Source organism: Macrobrachium nipponense, chromosome 40 (assembly GCF_015104395.2).
Source record: "Macrobrachium nipponense isolate FS-2020 chromosome 40, ASM1510439v2, whole genome shotgun sequence".
In the NCBI taxonomy this organism is placed as follows: domain Eukaryota; kingdom Metazoa; phylum Arthropoda; class Malacostraca; order Decapoda; family Palaemonidae; genus Macrobrachium; species Macrobrachium nipponense.
This window is the reverse complement of record NC_061101.1, coordinates 26,888,266-26,908,588: the sequence shown is the minus strand read 5'-3', so window position 1 is coordinate 26,908,588 and position 20,323 is coordinate 26,888,266. Positions and strand designations below refer to the sequence as shown.

The window sequence follows — 20,323 nt, the reverse complement described above, 5'->3', positions numbered from 1 at the left end:
TGTGTAGTTTTGTCAAAATGGGGGGGGGGTAGTTATAGTGGTGGGAGCGGTTTAAGAAGCTTTTTATACATTTTATAGGCTGTAGGTACGCTAACGAAGAGACTGGTGACTAGTTAGACATATATTTTTTGGTAGGAAAAGGGGTTATAATGTCACAGGCAACTCGGGGTTCGTTTTGCTGATTCAATGGTTTGGTGTGGTGTTTGAAGAGTCGGGTAACTTGGGTATCTCTCTGCATCTCAGTGTTAGCCGGTTAATGATTCATGAAAACCAGCATTTTAAAACCGTGAGGGGAAAAAGTTTAATTTTTGACATATTAAAGTGTTTCATGAGTGTGGTGAATAGGCTACGCATATTTGCGATGCATATATGAATTCGGTTTCCAGTCATATTAAGATGTGAGTGTAATTTTATGTTTTCTTTCTTTTCTCCTTTATTTTTTTTTATTTTTATTCTTTTTTGTTTGTGATGAATTTACTCAATGGGTGTTTTTGTTTTGATGTCTCGAAATTCGACGGACATTGGGGTTTTTTGTAATAATATGAGCAAGGTTTTTTGGTTGTTGTGAGTTATGCCCTGAGAGAGAGAGAGAGAGAGAGAGAGAGAGAGAGAATTTGAGTGTGCGATTCCTGAGTGATGGGGGAAGTTGCCGCTGGGTTGGATCGCTTAGCAAGCGCTTTGCACCTTTTTTTCTATCCCCTCCCTTTTTTTTTTTTTTTTTTTTCTTTTTTTTTTTTTTTTTGTGGGGATGATATACTGGGCGCGTTTGTTTGTTTGTTATCCATTATTGGGGGAAATTTGCATTAATTTTTCTGGATTGGGTTTTGTGTATATATAAATACATTAATGTTATTGAGGTCGGGGAATGTTATAGAACACAGAAGCTTCCGTAAAGAGAGGAAAATGGCGGATGCTAAAAGTACTACAACGCTGCTACATCACGTAATGAACGTGAGTGCAGGCGTGAGCCCGTTCAGGGGAATCGTAGATGGTGTGCTGTCCCAGCCATTGTAAATCTTTATTGAAGGTGTGAAAAATTATTTAAGCTCAAAAAAACATAACGGATGATATAGAGGCGTTTAGAGAGCGAAAGCTTTGCTAGATTTCAATAAAGGTGACCTCTCTCATTGTTGCAGAAGTTTCCAATTTGCAAAATGTCGTACCTGGACTGATTTGCAAGCATTTTTGAAAGCAGCTTATGGCTCAATGCCTGAATTATCATGTAGCGTTCTCTTCTTTCTAGCCTATATAATTTTAAGGATTGTAGTCTTTTCCAGTAGGCAAGATCTTTAACTTCTTCTATTCTAGCTGTAAAGGACCTTTGTACACTCTCTATTTGTGCATTATCCTTTTGATAGTGTGGGTACCATATTATATTGCAATATTCAAGTGGACTACAAACATATGTTTTATAAAGCATAATCATGTGTTCAGCTTTTCTTGTTTTGAAGTGCCGTAAAAACATTCCCATTTTTGCTTTACATTTTGCCAATAGAATTGCTATTTGATCATTGCATAACATGTTCCTATTCATCAACACACCAAGGTCTTTAAGTGCTTCCTTATTTGTGATTGTCTCATTATTAGGTCCCCTATATGCATATAGCTTTCCTTCTCTGTCTCCATAATTTATTGATTCAAATTTATCAGAGTTAAATACCATCCTATTTACCTCTGCCCAATCATATACTTTGTTAAGGTCTCTTTGTAGCACGTTCCTATCTTCATAACAAGTAATTTCTCTACTTATTCTTGTGTCATCGGCGAAACTGCTCACTACCGAGTCCTTAACATTGCTGTCTATGTCTGCAATCATAATAACAAACAGTAATGCAGCTAACACAGTACCTTGTGGCACACCGGATGTTACCTTAGCTTCAGCCGATTTCTCATCGTTTGCAATAACTATCTGTTTTCTGTTGTGTAAAAATTCTTTTAACCATCTTCCTACTTTATCCACTATATTATGTTTTCTAATTTTCTTCGCTAATATATTATGATCTACCTTGTCAAAAACTTTTGCAAAGTCTAGATAAACCACATCTGTTTCATTTCTGCTTTTCATATTTTTTATATGTTCTCACGGTGAACTAACTGTTGGGTTTGTCTACTTTTTCCAGGTACGAAACCATGTTGTCCTATATGAACCCTTAAACGCCGACTGGACGTATTTTACGTCGACATTTTTTGTCTCTCGGGTGCCGACTGGACGTATTTTACGTCGACATACAATAATTTTTTTTAAAATTCGCGGAAAAATACTTTTAGGCCTACCAGCCGAAAACTCTTGAATCACGCGCCTTGGGGGATGCTGGGAGTTCACGGATCAAGGTGTTGTTTTGTTTACAATTGTTACGCAGGCGCGCAAGAGCGAATTTCTTTCTTGCCGCACTAAAAAGTATCTGTGACACATCTCGGAAATTATTTTGTCACTTTGACATAAGTTTTGTACCATTTTAAATTAGCCGTTACATGAAGTATTATATATGAAAATGTGCGCATTTTTATGTAGAATACAACAAAAAAATACTCATGATTGTAGCTTTTATCAGTTTTGAGACATTTTCATATAAATAACGATAAGTGCCAAAATTTCAACCTTCGGTCAAATTTGACTCTACCGAAATGGTCGAAAAACGCAATTGTAAGCTAAAACGCTTATATTTTAGTAATATTCAATCATTTACCTTAATTTTGCAACTAATTGGAAGTCTCTAGCACAATATTTCGATTTATGGTGAATTTATGAAAAAACATTTTCCTTACGTCCGCGCGGTAACTCTTCCGAAAAAAATCATACATGCGATTGTGGTAATGTTTGCACCATTTTAAATTAGCCGTTACATAAAGTTTTATATATGAGAATGTGCGTAATTTCATGCAAAATACAACTAAAAACAACCCATGGTTGTAGCTTTTATCAATTTTGAAATATTTTCATATAAAAAATGATAAGTGACAAATTTTCAACCTTCGGTCAACTTTGACTCTACCGAAATGGTCGAAAAACGCAATTGTAAGCTAAAACGCTTATATTCTAGTAATATTCAAGCATTTACCTTCATTTTGCAACAAATTGGAAGTCTCTAGCACAATATTTCGATTTATGGTGAATTTATGAAAAAAATAACATTTTCTTTACGTCCGCGGGGTAAAGTCTTACCCGAAAAAATCATTCGTGCGATTGTGGTAATGTTTGCACCATTTTAAATTAGCCGTTACATAAAGTTTTGTATATATGAAAATGCGCAATTTCATGTAGAATACAACAAAAAATAATTGAAGGTGTAGCTTTTCTCATTTTTGAAATACTTGCATATAAATCACGATAAATAGAAAAAAAACCACGTTCGGTCAACTTTGACTCTACCGAAATGGTCGAAAACGCAATTGTAAGCTAAAACTCTTACAGTCTAGTAATATTCAGTCATTTATCTTCATCTTGAAACAAATTCGAAGTCTCTAGCACAATATTTAGATTTATGGTGAATTTAAAAAAAAAACTTTCCTTCCCACCGCGCGCGGATTCTCCGCCACAAATCTCCGAAATACGTTCGTCCCATTCTCGGAATATTTGCTCCGTTTCATATTAGGCATTTCATAGAGTTTTATATATGAAAATGTGCGCAATTTTATGTAGAAATAAAACGAAAAATATTTGAAGGTTGTAGCTTTTCTTATTTCCGAAATAATTGCATATAAAAAATATATATATAAAAAAATTCGACATTCAGTCAACTTTAACTCGTCAGATATGGTCGAAAACTGCAATTGTAAGCTAATACTCTTACAGTATAGTAATATTCAATCATTTGTCTTCATTTTGAAAGAAATTGGAAGTCTCTAGGACAATATTTAGATTTTGGTGAATATTGTTTACGTCTGCGCGTTACGAATTCATGCATTATTTTGTGATAATATTTTCTCTGTGTTGCTTTTATTGTTTTACAATGTGTTATATACCAAAATGATGGCAATTTAGTGTACATTACAACGAAAAAAAAGTAACTTATTACCTTTAACCGTTTCGCGCACAGTGCGATTTGAATACAATTATATATGAAATTTCGTGCTTGCGCTATCATATATCGCATTATTTATATATGATAATGATAAGTTTTTTCATTTCTGATGGTTGCATACTAAACATCAGCCGATGACAAAAAAAAGGAGCCAAAAATGAACTCTTAATCTTGAAAACTAAGCGCGCTGTGATTTTTTGAAAAAAATATTTTTTCCGCTTCCGCGCTCTCTCTGAAACACCTCCGGCACACGGGAGACTTATTTTTTTTTTACCGCTTCGGCGTTTAAGGGTTAAACAAATTATTTTTTAAATGTTTCATAATATTTTTCTTCATTACCTTTTCATACACTTTCATAATATGTGATGTTACACTCACAGGCCTATAATTACTTGCCTCTAGTCTTGATCCACTTTTGAAAGTAGGGTTAATATATGCTAATTGGTGCTCATCATAAATCTTGCCTGTATCTACACTTTGTCTTAATAATATTGCAAGTGGCTTTGCGATAGAATGAATTATTTTCTTTAACAAAATATCAGGGACACCATCAGGCCCTGCTGCAGCTCCATTTTTAATTTCATTAATAGCCTGCACAATATCAGCTTCATTAATAACTATGTCTGCTAAATTTTCACTATTTTCATTCCTTACTTCTATATCATTATCTACATTATCAATTCTAGGGGTGAATTCTCTCTTATATCGTTCTGCCAATATGTTGCATATTTCCATTTTTTCATTTGTTAATCTCCCTTCAATTCTTAGAGGGCCTATTTCTATTCTTCTTTTATTCATCTTTTTTGCCTACGAGTACAATAGTTTGGGGTTTTGCTTGATATTTACTAGGGTTTTTCTCCTAAGTCCCGTTTTTCATTTTCTTTTGATTGTATAATCTTTTGTTCTGCATTTTCTATCTTACTTTTTAGTTCGATCACTTTCCATGCATTTTTTTTCTTTTGCAAGACCTTTTTTCCACTTACTGATTTTCTGGAACAAGATTCTTGTCTCTTGGTATGCATGACTGATGTTTACTTTTCTTCTTCGGTATATATTTATCCACTATTTTATATAATATCTCCGTATTTACCTTTATATCATCACTTACGAAAATGTTATCCCAATCTTTGTTTAATTCTTCATTTATTTCTGACCATTTTATATTTTTACTGTAGAAGTTGTATTTTTGATATCCTTCCCACTTTTTAATTTCTTGCTTATATCTGTTTTCACTTGCTTTGGAATGGAATGTTAATTCTATGACATTATATTCTAAAATACTTGCATTATAAACTATTATTTCTTTAACATAATTCACCTCGTTCACAAATACTAGGTCTAAAGTATTTTCCTTTCTTGTTGGCAGGTGATTTATTTGTTGAATGTTGTATTCTAGTAGCATATCTAATAGCTTTTCAAATTGCCTCTTATCTTCTGCACTACTATTACTCTCTTTTTTACATGTATAAATACATCCACAATCTCCTATTCATTCTTTCCAGTCTACGAAAGGAAAGTTAAAGTCTCCAGATAGGAGAATAGTCCAGTCCTTGTGATTTCTACATATATCATCCAATTTTTCTATTATTGTGTCAAACTCTTTAGTATTAGGGGGTCTATATATTACTATGTTCATTAATTTTTCAGATTCAAATTCTACTGCTATTATTTCACATTCTGAGTTACTATATTTCTCATATATTTTTCCTTGTTTTTTGTCTTTCCCATATATTGCGGTTCCCCCTTGATTCCTATTTTTTTCTATCTGATCTATAAGTTTGGAAACCTTTTATTTGATTGTCATTCCCAGTCTCTTGGGAATACCAGGTTTCACTTATATTCATTATATCTATTTTCTTTTCAATTTGGGTTAGTTCTTCTAAGTACTCTATTTTTCTTTTTGAGTTACTCGTAACTAAACCCTGCGCATTCATCACTATGATGGTTTGCGTGTTTTCTCCTTCATTTAATATGGGTAATAATAAGGATTTTCCCATGTCTCTTTCCTGTTCTGGTATGTTGTTCTTTTCTTCATTTCCAGAAATTCTGGCATTAAAAAATCCAACTTTTCCATGATATTTGATCTTCCTTCATCATAATTATTCATTTTGATTCTGAATCTGCAATTTTCTCCGTTTCTGCAATATCCTCTTGCATCGTAAATACAGTATTTATCTCTTGAGCTATATCTTGGAGCTGATGCTTGGAAATTCTTTGCTGACACTCCATATCGCAGTGATGGCTTGCTTTTTTCCTTCACCTCATATTCTTTGTTCTTCTCTTTATTTGTTTCTTTCTTATTTTGGATTTTATTATTTGATTGATTATTTAATTGATTTTGATTCATGGCTACAGGGTGCATATATTTACATTTTTTGTCAAAGTTACATCCTTTTCCTTCTTTTAGGTTTTTGCATATTTTTGGATGTAGATCTCTGCAATCATCCTCATAGCTATCTGGGTAGAGCCTCTTCGGGATTTTCTTTTGTGTTGTCATATTGTAATTTATTTCTTTGTATGTATGCTGCTTGATTGCCTCATATGTAGTATCAATGAGTATCTCTGCATCCATACTTTTATCTTGTTCTTTGTTTTCCTTATTTTTTTCTGTCATTTCAGTTTTGTTTACTTCTCTTACATTTTCCTCTTCTTCTTCCTCTTCCTTTCTTCTTCATCCTTAACTATTTGTACATTAAGTCTTGATTTAATAACATTGTCTATCCATGATAGACATGTTGAGCAAAATATTCTGGTATCCTTACTCGTATCTTGCATTACTTCAGCACATTGAGGATGCGTCGGAATGTTGCATGCAGAACATTTTCTGATCAGGTTTTGTCGATAACTATGCTATACCACATCTTACACAGTTTGCATGCTTTTGGCATTCTTTTTCCTATTGCATCAATTAGGATATTCACAATGTTCACCTTATTCATTTTCTTTGTCGGAATATGTTGATTGATGTAAATTTTCTTTATGAGTCTCTTGACCACTTGGATTTTATATGGAACTTCTTCAATTATTTTCAAGATGTTTTCTGTTGATTTGTTCCAGTTTGCAGGATCATATCCTTCTAATATATCTATGATTGCTTTTGTATCTTTTTGGTTATGGCTGTTGTTGATTTCATAGATGAGAAATGCGAGCTGCTCCTGCTACCTCATCGTATTGCGAATCTCCTAAACACGCTAAATTTTGTCATTTTTTTTCCACAGTTGGAACTTACTGCCATCTTGATCTGATTTACAGAATTTCACTTGATAAACTAACTTAGTAGACGCTTTGTCCTACTATTTTCACACTAATCTTATCATCGATAGTTCACGAACACTTCTAGATATTTTTCAATTTCCAGACATATGTTAAACGCGTGATATCTGTTGATTAATCAAGACTGTGTGCGTGAACGTCTCACCAAACAAAATGGCACGGAGAGATGCAAGGCCTACACCTCAAAGTTCTGGAAATTATAATGTGAGGACTTCCAAGGCAGGTCAAACCAGAGGGCAAAGGGGTCGGCAAAATTTTTGGAAAGTCGATCAACAAAAATGGTACAGGTTATTAGTACGTGCCATTGTGGTCTCGTGGGGGACGCCCCAGAGCCCAGGCCTATAGTTTATGGAACATGGTGCGTCTATAAATTTAATGGACTATAATTTGTATCAATCCATGTTTTCCAATCACAATTACCCTTTGCAACCCTCAACAGAGACGGTGTGTGATGTGCAGGCCCATAGATTAAATACCCTGAGTTGTGTTCAAATACAGTTTACTCTCGGTGACAGGGTACTAACAGATTATGTTTGGTAATGAATGGAATTGCGTTGGGCAACAGACTTTTGCTGGGTCTATCTTGCATGTAGGAGACACAAGATTTCGATCCATGCGGGTGTTAATGGGATAACAGTCGGAATACCTGGTTTTTTTTCTTCCTTACGAGGACGTGATTAGAACGGAGGACATGGAGATTATTGAAAAAGATGTGCTTGGTGATAATAATGGCGGTGATATGGGAGTTACGGGGAGTGGTAATATTAAAACCCACATTGGTGATATGGGAAATGATTGCGAGGATTCTATCGGAGTTCAGGGTGATAACAATTGTGGTGATGATATTATGGATGGTGATGTTGATACTAATATTGATGTTATTTCTGATACTAACAATGCTGGGGATGATACTGAGGGTGGTAATGTGTACAGGGTGGTAGAAAGGGGAGATACTAACCACAAATATAGAGGTGTTTTATCGGAGGATATTGAGTTATTACATGGTTCAAAGACAATGGTAAAATTCAAATTGAGGGAAGTGAGAAAACCTACGGATGTGTGTGTTATTGAAAATAGTGAGAGGCTTAGAGGGGTTATTAGCACGGCATCGGTGAACAGTGTATCCATGGATGGGACCACGTGGTTAGAATTACTAAACTGTAATGATACAGTTAGGAGATACCAGAGGAATACATATATATTGGATTTCCAAGATTGGAGTCGTGATACAGGTTCAGTGGCTATCGTAGAGGGGAAACCTGAGTTTTCAGAGGCAGAAATGCAATCAAGGAAACGAATATTTAGAGGACATTTAGCTAATGCGGATTATAGTGAACATGTTGAAGCGATAAGCGAGCTCTTGGCAGAATTTGGGGATATGGTAGCCTCACAAGGTGATATATTTTGGGGCTGACTAATGTGTTAGAGCATAAGGTAAATTTGGAGAGTGGCACAAAACCTATTTATATTCCTGCATACCGCATACCTTTCAAAATCAGAGAACAGGTAGAGAAAGAAGTCAATAGATTGGGAGGAAGAAGGAATCATTAGACCTAGCGTGTCTCCTTACAACTTTCCCTTGCTAGCGGTGCCTAAGAAGGATGGTTCTGTCCGTGTATGCGTCAATTTTAGACGTTTAAATGAAGACAATCCCTGACTGCTATCCAGTCGCGTGCATACCAGATCTTTTTGTTGAAATCGGGGGATATAATATTTATAGCTCAATTGATTTGGCGCAGGGTTTTTTGCAGGTCCCTCTTAGTGAAAGTAGCAAGGAATATACGGCTTTTTCAGTGCCCAAGGGACACTGTGAATTTACTCGAATGCCTTTCGGTTTATCGGGCAGTCCGTTGACTTTTACCAGTTTTGCGCGAGTTATTGGGCAAAAATGTTTTTGTGTATATGGATGACATATTGGTCGCAACAGACACGATCGCGCAACACCTGGAAGTGCTTACAGAAGTACTTAGAAGGCTTAGATTAGCAGGGTTGAAAATTAAGCTAGCTAAGTGTTCGTTCTTGAAAAAGCAAATCACATATCTAGGGCATGTCATATTTATGGAAGGGGTTAGAGTAAATGACGATAAAGTCAAAGCAATAGCGAATTTTCGCACCCCCAGATCAAAGAAAGAGATTAAGTCATTCCTGGGTATCGCCGGTTTCTGCAGGAGGTTTGTGAAAGGGTTCTCTAATATAGCAGCTCCCCTAACTGATGTATTGTGGGAAGACGTTCAATTTCAATGGAAGGAACCTCAGGCAGAGAGTTTTCAAAAGCTCAAGGACGCGCTAATGAATCCCCCTGTTTAGAAGTTTCCAGATTTTAGCAAACCTTTTACATTAGTGACCGATGCCAGCCAGGAAGATATAGGTGCTTGCCTTATGCAAAAGTTTGATGGGAAATTCCATCCCATAGCCTTTTATAGCAGGAAGTTTAGGACAAAGGGCAGCAACGAGAGATCAATGGCTACCATAGATAAAGAAGCCTTTGCAATATTGTCGAGCTTGGTTCATTTTAAAATGTTACTGATGGGGAATAAAGTAGAAGTTCTTACAGACCACAAGCCATTATTAGATCTTTTTAATAAACCCGATTTGTTGCCTAAAAGAGCTTGATGGTTTTTAAACTATCAGAGATTTTGATGCAAAGCTCAAATATATAGAGGGCAAATTAAACTTAGTTGCAGATGCTCTTAGTAGAAGTTTTCACGACACAGAAGAGTTCCAAGTTGCGCAAGTCACTAGCAAGGCTATACAATGGGATATATCTCTCATAGAGCAAAGGCAAGATGAAGACGAGATTCTAGCAGACGCAAAAGCATTTCTTAGAGGGGAATTAGTCAGGAAACGTTATAAGTTTCCTTTTTCGGGTTTGGATTTAGAAGGTAATCTATTGGTTAGGAAAATTAAATATAAATTGAGAACCAGTGAAAGTAAAGGAGATACGACACAGATCGTAATTCCGAAAGTCCTAATTCCAGTGGTTTTGGATATAGTTCATTGCAGGTTCGGTAGTCCACACTTGGGAATAGAAAAAACGTATGACGAGGTTCGTGCTAAATACATTTGGAAAAACATGGGGAAAGATGTGGAAAATTTTGTGAGAAACTGTACAATGTGCAATGCATGTAAGCCTGCAAGGATAACTTCATGCAAATTAGGATCGTATCCTATTTCGAGTAGACCTTTTCAGAGAATACATATGGATATCCTGGGAAATTTTTGTGAGTCTAGGTATGCGAACAAGTACTTATTAGTAATAATAGATGAACTTACAAGGATAGTAGAAATTTTCCCACTTAAGCATAAAACGGCTGAAGAAGTAGCAGTAGCATTTTTCAATGGTATCATTTGCAGATACGGCTCACCCGAAGTTCTATTGACCGACAATGGTAGAGAATTTGTGAACAAAACTTTGGAATGTTTAGCGGAAGTCATGGGGATACAGAAAGTAACAATTATTCCATACAGAACTGAGGCTAATGAGTTGTGTGAACGAGCAAATAGGAAAGTGCTCGAGGCTCTCAGGAAAACTGTAGGTGGTAATGATAAGAATTGGGACAGATATGTTGATGATGTTAGACATAGTATTAACACTATGGTTAGTGATTCCATTAAAATGTCCCCATTTGAAGCTTTGTTTGGTTATCCAGCACGAGGCACATTTGATTTGCTAACTATACCTCATCATGGGGAGGATATGATCGAGGCGTTGGTATCCACAGCGAGAGATACATGCTTGTCTCAGACGTAATCTCGAATCCACAACCAGAGAGATGGTACAGAAAAGTATTAGTAAAACATCTGATCCCAAGATCAATGTCGGAGACAAGGTATTTTTAAATCTTAACATGAGAAATGAGCTGAACTACAAATTAGGCCCGAAATTTGAAGGTCCTTTTAAAGTCATTGAGGAAAAAATTGGAAACAGATTTGTAGTCTTAGAGGAAAAAATAGGTCGATTGAGGTTAACACATATCTCGAAATTGAAAAGAATTGGTTGTGGTGATTAATAGTCGCGCAATTGCATTTTTTTTTCTTTTTTTTATTGCTGTCTGTTTTTTTTTTAATTTGGTGGTGAAATGTTTTAACGTTTTTTTTCTCTCTCTCTCTTTCATTTCCTTTGACTGTTTTTTTTTCTAATTATGCGCAAATCTGCGGCGTTTTGGCGTAAGATTCCAAGGTTAATATTTTACGTGGGAAGTTGTTTGGAAATATGGCGAATTTTTGTTTTAGCTGAGAAACGTGATGATAAACATGTGATAATTCCTCTGTGTATGATATTTGGGGCATAATGGTTTCTGGCGTTGCAAGTCTAGACAAATCTATAGTGCGGTTCGAAGCACCTGAGGTGTTCACAGGTGGATTTTTGCTGATAATGGTGTGATGAGTCCAGTTGCTGATTTTTCCTTTGGAGTTGATTACTTGGAGATTTGCACTATTCTCGTAGATGTTAACTATGGCATTCCACGGAGATGTACCATGTAAGGGGGTTGTTTTCCGTCATTTATTGTGGTAGCAAATTCCGTAACAGCACATATTACATTTTTGGGAAAAGTATTGGATTATGTATATGTTTTTCCTCTCTTGGGTGCGTTTGTAATGAGGAAGGTCGATTATTATCTTTTTTCATTATTACTTGATGTAAATGTCATCCTAGAGTATCAGATAACTGACAGGTTTTTTTTTTCCTTTTTTTTTTTTTTGTCCTGTCAGATGCTGAAATATTGCTTAATCATTGCCCTGGGGTTGATGGCGATCGCGAATACGAAAGTACGTCTGGGTCCTGGAGTGCTTATTGAGGAAGACCACCTAGTATGGTTGTCATCTGTCAAAGTAACCATAAGTATCGAGTTCGAGAGCCTGGGTTCAGCCAGATTGAAACTCGAGGAATCACGTAGCAAAGTTGAAGGACTAGTAAACACGTTAAACAAACTTGAGACTACAAGAAATCTGTCTGAATCACTGGGACGTCTTTTTGGGTCCCAGAGGCAAAGCCAGCCGGGGGGAGGGACCCGTCTAGAAGACAGAAAAGGGCAGTGCAGCTGTTGGCGGCCAGGGGTGTAGCTATTGCAGCCATAGCTGGAGTAGCGATAACGAGTTTGGTGAAGGTTGGGATATTAGAGTCGGAGCTTGCCGAACATGGTAAAGCTCTGAATTCTCTAAGAGGGAGGAATGAGAAATTGGACAATGGATTTAATGAGTTGAGGAAATCAAGTAACATATTACACGCGACAGTAAAAGGAGTCCAGGAAGACCTAGATGTCACCATTACGTTTTTCACTATACACACTACACTGTTGAATGTTGAAAGAGAAACAGAATCTTTGTTGAATGAGGTTAAAAGCCAAGTAGAAGCAGTTGTAGCAGCTTCACGAGGGAAAATTTCAAGGGAAATGTTGCCATTGGGAACTTTGGAGTCAATGGGGATCAAATATTATTTTTACGGGAGATTTACTTTATAGGTACTATGGGATTTTAAAGGTACAGTTATCACATAAGGCGTTACTTGTTGACATACCACTCAGTGATAAAAAACCGTTTCATAGCTGTATATTTAGGCCATTTCCTAGTTCTTTCAAGGGGTCGGTAGTGGTTTGGACAATGGTAGAGATTATGTATATATTAGGTGAAGAATTGCAGTCCTCGGCAGTTGACTAGGATGTGTGTTTGTTTATGACAGATATGTATGTGAAAGTAAGATATGCACTCTTCGACGTATTGACCTGTCAGGTTGCGAACTAGAATTAGCTCACGAGAATTTACCGACTCACTGTGACTTTAGAGAATTCCCTGATCCATATCAAGTAATATTGACGGAGACAGCAACAGCGGTCTTCTGCGCCAGATGCAAGATTTCTACTGTATGCAATGGGGACAACAACTCGCTCGTTCTACAGGGATTCCAGTTGTTTGATGGCTCCTGCCGTGTTCTCTCCGATTTGTTCATGGTGCTTAGTCGGCGTGTCTACAACTCGTTGACAAAAGTGTTTATGAAACACTTACATGGAAGCCATGAGGCGGTTCGAATTCCGCCTACAGTGGAGGTTCTTACAGTCCCGCCGCTGGAGGATAGTGACGAAGATGAGTTTTTCTTCAATGAACGTTACACAATTCCAATAATAGTGGTCATGCTTGGTGTTGTACTGATTGCAATTCGTGCGATAGGAGTTCTTAAACTTCTGTGCGTTCGGCAAGACACAAGGGCTCCAGCAACGGAGGTAGCCCTAAGTCATGTGGCAAATTGATATATTGCGCATTAGTTGCTGATGTGGTGTGTGACAGGAGTGCACAAAGGACATAGGTGGCCGAGCCATCTTACAGGTATGAATTGATGTGTTAGTGAATTACATGGTGTATCAGCTACTCTTGCCTGGAGACAGAGAGCGCCATAGAGATAACTTCCTTGGGTAAAGGAATTCCATGTGTGTGCATTTTTGGTAACTGCACGACTGTTGCCACGGGCGGTTTTGAGGCGTGGTGGGTATGTACATTCGTTTGTACGTATATCACAGGTCCGACCGTTCAAGGCACTTGAGGGAAAGACACATTCCTTTGTGATAGGAAGAAAAAGAGAAGTGTGAAGTGTTTCCCTTTATTTAATCTTGTGTTTTAAGAAATGTAATGAATATATCTTTATTACAGATGGCTCTATATCATGGTACTAGAGACGGGATTCTCTAAACTTGACTCTTACAATGTAGCAGTTGACATTTTGAGTTTAGGAGTGATTACTTAGACTAAGCCAAGAGAGTGGAATGATAACTTATAGTTTTGTTTGTGGGGCAGACTTGGGTTTTTATCACTATGACTTATTAATCATTTTATTCTGTTTTATGTTCATCTGCTTTGGGAAATAAATAGTGTATTTTTGTATTTATGTGAGCTTATTAGCCTAGTGACATGTTTGCAGATAGAGTGCGCTTGCTGTCAACAGGTAAGGGTTGTCAATTTGTGTAGTTTTGTCAAAAGGGGGGGGTTATATACATATATAATATATATATATATATATATATATATATATATATATATATATATATATATATATATGTGTGTGTGTGTGTGTGTGTGTGTGTGTGTGTCATCCATTCGTTCTTTCTTGATGACCAGAAATATTGAATAAACAATGAAACACTCAGTAAATGATAGGAATTATCAAGCGAGTCTCAACAATATTCCAAATTAAGTATGGATCATATTGTTAGCAATAACAATTACTTATTCAACCGTCGATGAACGTTGCATTTTGGGACTTCCAGCTCATGTTAAATGATAATTTCCATTTTGTGGAACTGAGTGAAAAGAAAAATTATTTTCAAAAATAGAAATCATCTTTGTCGTTGGGTGTATACAAAACGCTAAAAAATTACAATAAAATAGTTTCCAGTTAAATTAAGTTTATCTTAGTTTTACCAGACTATTTAGCTAATTAGAGCTGGCCTGAAGGATTAGATATTTTTAAGTGGCTACGAACCAATTGGTTACCTATAGCTTAATGCGGGATCCGAACCACATCGAGAGATGAATCTCTATCACTATAGATAAATTCCTCCGATTCCACGTTGGCATGGAATTGAACTCGGACCCAGAGATTGGTAGTCTAGCACATAACCGACTCGTCCGCCGAGGAACTCTCCAGCTGATTAATTCACTAAAAGAGAGATTTTTAGATAGTTTATTATCTGTGATAATTATCTTTACTTATTGGTTGTTCATTTCGAGAATGATACTTTGGATAAATATTTTGGAATAACTGTTATCATGTTATTGGATGTATGGTGCATTTCTATACACATATAATGTTTGAATAAGTGAGAGTACTCACAATTCGGTTGGCCTCCTCTCCTTCCCCGTTAAGCAGCGTCTGCTGTTGTTTGGCACCTCTTACTTGACAGCGACCTCCTCTCAGCAATGTTTCCCTTGCATTTTCCCCATTCGGTAGTGCTGTTACAGCGTTCATGGAGAAACCTGCAAAAATATAGGAATAACACGTAGAGAATTTAATAAAAATAAACTGGTTGTTTTATATGTAATGCGGTGGTGACGTTGTGCAATTTTTTTTTCTTTTTTACAGAGTGTTACATCTCGACAAACTTGTAAATAAAAAGAATTATTCTCACCATCCTGGGAAATGACGCTCCCTGCTGCACCTCCTGTTAAAGTTCGTCCCGGGTTGGATCTGTTTCCACCCCTGTTCGCTCCTCTTTCTTTCTACGTTGACAACAGACTCTGCAGCCCTCTGTCTAGTCCGAGCCTTCAGTGCCGTATATATATGCCACGGCAAAGGAATTTCAATGGGGCTGTCACTCGTAGTTTCATCGCCGCTGTTGCTGGTGGAATTACCCATGTTTGCTTGTGGAGATGCTGTGGAGTAGAGCAGCCTGTTGGCGAATTGATGTGGGTCTTGCTGCTGTTCAAGTTAATATATCGGCGGTAGCATTTGTAAATGTCTTTTCACATTGGGTCTCGGGGATTAACTCACGTCAGCAAAACCTGTGGAATTATCAGTCTTTTATCACCCTCGTATAAGGTTTCGTTAAAATGGTATATCATATTGTGTGTGTGTGTGTACGCCACTGGACATGGAGACGGGTTATTGAGCTGTGATAGTCGTGTCATGTTGTGTGTCCTGCGTGAATGTGGACCATCATGATATGACATGTTGTGCACCTGGCAATGAGTCACAGAGGAATGGCGGGGTGCTTATCAGCTGAGTCACAGGTAAAGGGTGACTGTTGTGGGTATTTATCAAGTGCTTATGTGAATTTGGATGGAGTTTAGAAATCTTTTCGCATTCATACTATCACGTAAAACGACATGTGCGCCTGGCAACGAGTGACAGAGAAACGATGACTGTTGTGGGTGCTTATCAGCTGCTTATTGGAATTTGAATGGAGATGTTAGGTTAGGTTAGGTTTGGTTAAGTGACTTAGAATTTTTCACTCGGTGGGTTAGGTTAGGTTAGGTTAGGTTAAGGTGGGTTAGGTTAGGTTAGGTTAGGTTAAGGGACTTGGAATTTTGGTTTTCCTGTGGAGTTATATATACCCTACTTGCTTCATGAGCGATTTTGGGGTTCTTTTCTGAACTAGAGTGAAATATTTGGTGGTTTTCCCGTGGAGTCGTTAATGGTCAACGTACTTGAGGTTAAATAAAATAAAAGGCAAGCTTAGGGGGTTTATCGCCTGTGAGCTGAATTTGGGGTCATGTGATGAGGTTGAGCCAAAATAGGGTCTATTTCCCTACTTTAGTGTATACAACATGTCCATTGGACAGAATAACTAAGAACATATGGTGGTTAGGTAGCGTACATTTCTCTGATAGGAGCATTTAAGAACAGTGTTCGTACTGGGTTGCGCATACAGTGAATGAAAGTCCACTCGTCTCTTTAGGTGGTAAACCTTGTAAAACTCGAAGTTTCCTGCTTTTTGTTATTCATTAGTTACTATAGTGAAAGGAAAGATGTGGATCTAGACGAGATAGTTGGTACAGGGATGAAGTTGTTGAGTCACTTCTCACTGTTGGTTAGTTGCTCCAAAGTATGACAAATTCCTTTTTTTGTTTCGCAAGGGGCTAGTACCGTCACTGCACCTTAGCAGTGCGCATGCAGTACTTAAGTCTCTTTGCAGCATTACTTCGACCCATAGCTGCACCCCCTTTCATTACGTTTACTGTACCTTCGTTCATGGCCCTTTCTTCCATCTTACTTTCCATCCTCTCCTGACAATGGTTTTATAATATGACTATGAAGTTTCCCTCTTATTACACCTCTAAAACTTTTTTACTCTCCATTTATCTTTCAGCACTGAATGACCTCATAGGTCTTATTATTTGGCCTTTGGCCTAAACTGTAAATTCCATTTCATTCCTTGTTATTGTTTTGAAACAAGTGCATGCTTGGTGATCCTGAAATGCCACTGATGCCAGTCTTATGTCTAAGGCAAAAGGACTTTGAGTCTTTGTGATGGAAGTATTCGCCAGAATTCAAGAATATGAAATAAAGATAGGTGGACCTTGATATCTCACACCAACAGAGATGTTACCAATTCTGTCTGCAGTTAGCCCTTTTTAGGAAAAAGATGTGGGATGTTTACACCAGAACTCTGAAATTCGTTATGAATTTTGGATCCTGCCCACTGGTACGACAGTGATGACATTATAGTATTATCCAAAGTTTATAAGCCGTTATTCGTGTTGCTTAAGTATCCACAAAACTTCGAGTTCATTGCTGTATTAATTTTTGAGCTCATACAGTGAATATCCCAGTTCGAGTGACGTACACCCAGAATCATTATGATTCAGACCTCTGGGGTATTTTGTCTAGTACTTGTTAATGGTGAGCGCATTTTTCATGAAAAACAGTGCTGGACTAGCTGGTTCAACTGCAGATGCCATTTGAGGTCCCAGTCATGGACACATGTGGTGATAAGTATTCTATAGCTGAGAAAAATTGAAGTCCTCAGATTCATGTCTTCTGTCATGACCAGACATTTTATCCTGATTTGCTCTAAAATGGTCTGTTGCAAGATTTGAGTATTAAAATTGTCAAGTTACTGCATCGAACAAAATGACGAGTGTATCTTAAGGAAGTACTGTGTCCAAAAGCATAACGCCTCACAGACATACATACATGCAAGGTGAGAGGAACCACGCTTAGTCGTTGGAGGGCAATTAGCATCTCCTCTCGTCAGGTTTTGTGTAAAACTGGATAGACGAAGAGTTTGAAATATGATTTATTTAGGAAATCATGATTATGCTTAGCTTTCTTGTTTGAAGATTGGGTTTTACTCAGACGTTTCTTCACAGTAATTTGGGTATCGATGAAAGAAAGAATATCAATTTTACTCATCAAATGTGCATTGTTTTTTTTTTTTTTTTTTTTTTTTTTTTTTTAAGATATCCTCTTTGGATCAAAGATTAATCTTTATCACTTTTCATTGCTCTTCTGTGCTTGGAAAATCTCCAAGTTGAATACTAGCATTCAGAATATAATGTTTCTTTCAAACTGTTTTCCAGTTTCCTATGTGTTTGCTAGTAATATATAGAGCTTACATACTACAGTCGTTTCCATAAATTTGTTTTTTCCAACGTTTATTTTTTCTTAACAGATTAGTAGCTAGTGTCCCGTCGCTATGAAAATAAATTGGAAAAACTAGAAACAATTCAGACATGACACAAAAACACATCCAGTGAAAATGGGAAAATCCCTTAGGGGATTAAAAGAGTTCATTTAATCTGTTAGCATTTCATTTGTCGATGGATATGATGAAAAGTTTTGTTATATTTCTGAACATGGAAGCTTTCGATTCAGATGTAAGCAACTTTGCAATGTTAGGTAATAACTTCATTAATACGACTCCGCGGCTTTTCTGTTCTGGGATACTCACCTCTCCGGCTTGTTTGATTTTTGCGTTTAGATTTTTCCACTAATAGTTTTCCTACCTTTTGCCTGAGGCAGATGTCATTTAATTCTCCACGTGGAGTCGGTTATTCATTTGAAATTGTCGTGGATGATGACATTCTTGGTTTCGAAAACCTCTTCATCATAGAAGATTGCGTTGTTAACTAATGCTCTTATGTGGCTTACTTCCAGGCTTGAATAGAGGAGAAAAGGCCCGCCGCTTAATGCTATTCAGTCGTCTGCTGAAACGGGATGAAAACAAGGTATGAAGAGGTCTTGTTAATGTTGTTGATATTGAAGCCTATGAAGAATAATAGAGTTCTTTTAGGTCGGGCGGGATGAACAAGATATATTAATAACATAGATGAAAATTGGACACAAAAGTAATAATATAATGGTCGTGGATGCCTTAATTGATGTTGATATTGTCGTTCTTTATCAAACATCTTAATAAAGAGATTTAGCATTTAATGAGAAATGGATGGATTCCTTTGTGAAATAAAGGGGCAAGAACACCATTTGAGGAGGCAAATAGAGTTGAAATGTGATGAAGGTGGAAGCAATTTTCGGTGTTGCAATCTTTCAAAACTTTGTTGATATTTGGACGCAGTTCCACCCTCACAAGATCGACGTCATTAAGTTGCAAAATCATCCATGTTAATAATCAATGAACTTGACTTTGACATTTCCCTGCTAACCTTTGGTCTTTCATATAGCATTGAATTTCATTATACATGTTTTTTTTTTCTCTCTCTGTACACAACCATCTTCTAGTATTTTTCCATTTACTTTTGTGCTGAAATCGTTCCTTTTAATTTTGGTTAGCATTGTTGCCAACGAATTATCATCCTTTTGACAGGAGAGTTCGCCCAACTTCCACAGGCGAAAGCATTGACTTTATGGGAGTGTAAGAGACCGTAGTCGCCTGTGATGAATAAATGCCGTGTAATGGTGTTCCCTCATGTACGTCTCACCTCACTTGACCGAGAAACCACTTGTTTTTGTCGGGATTTGAAGTTTTTCTTCTTTAAAAGCATTCTTGAATTTTTTGCATATTACCTTTAAAATTAAAATTCACCCCGCTTTCACTTTCTTTTTTTGTAGATAACAATAGTTGTATGTAATAACAAAAATAATGACAATAATACTCTTTAGGAGAAGTTTCTCACGTCTGTTTGCTAAACGTTCAAAAGATGTCTGTATACATACACTCAATAACAGTGTTTCAGTCAAGCTATGCCACCAGCTTTGTCAGTCAAAAATATTCCCTAAAAATATTTTCTGAGACATCTGGCTATAATGTAGGTATAAAAGCATACATCCATACATCTTAGTATTATAGTCATTGGACCAGAAACATAATTATACGTAGAAGACTAATTTCTGTTATAGTTGGTTGTCTAAATGACCGTTGGCAGTTGAAATCAAATGAACATAATGAATGATTTGATGTTCTAATTAAAGCTGATGAGTGTGCTGATTGATATGAATTGTTCATCAGACCGTCATTCTTCAAAAGAAATGTATGCAGTCGTATATATATTAGTGGTACATATTGGTACAAGTTGTAAATAGTATAATTAACCGAAACTGGTTTTCCGTTTTTATAGGAAAAACGACACAACATTGAATC

At 36.8% G+C, this 20,323-nt stretch overlaps 1 long non-coding RNA gene across 1 annotated transcript in view; it reads left to right on the top strand.

The window, feature by feature from the left end:
• Window positions 1-18,953, top strand: part of LOC135212040 (uncharacterized) — a 103,277-nt gene extending 84,324 nt beyond the window's left edge. The window contains exon 5 of the long non-coding RNA XR_010313812.1: window positions 18,883-18,953. This is a non-coding gene — a long non-coding RNA (uncharacterized LOC135212040). The remainder of the gene's footprint in view (window positions 1-18,882) is intronic.
• The last annotated feature ends 1,370 nt before the right edge of the window (window positions 18,954-20,323 follow it).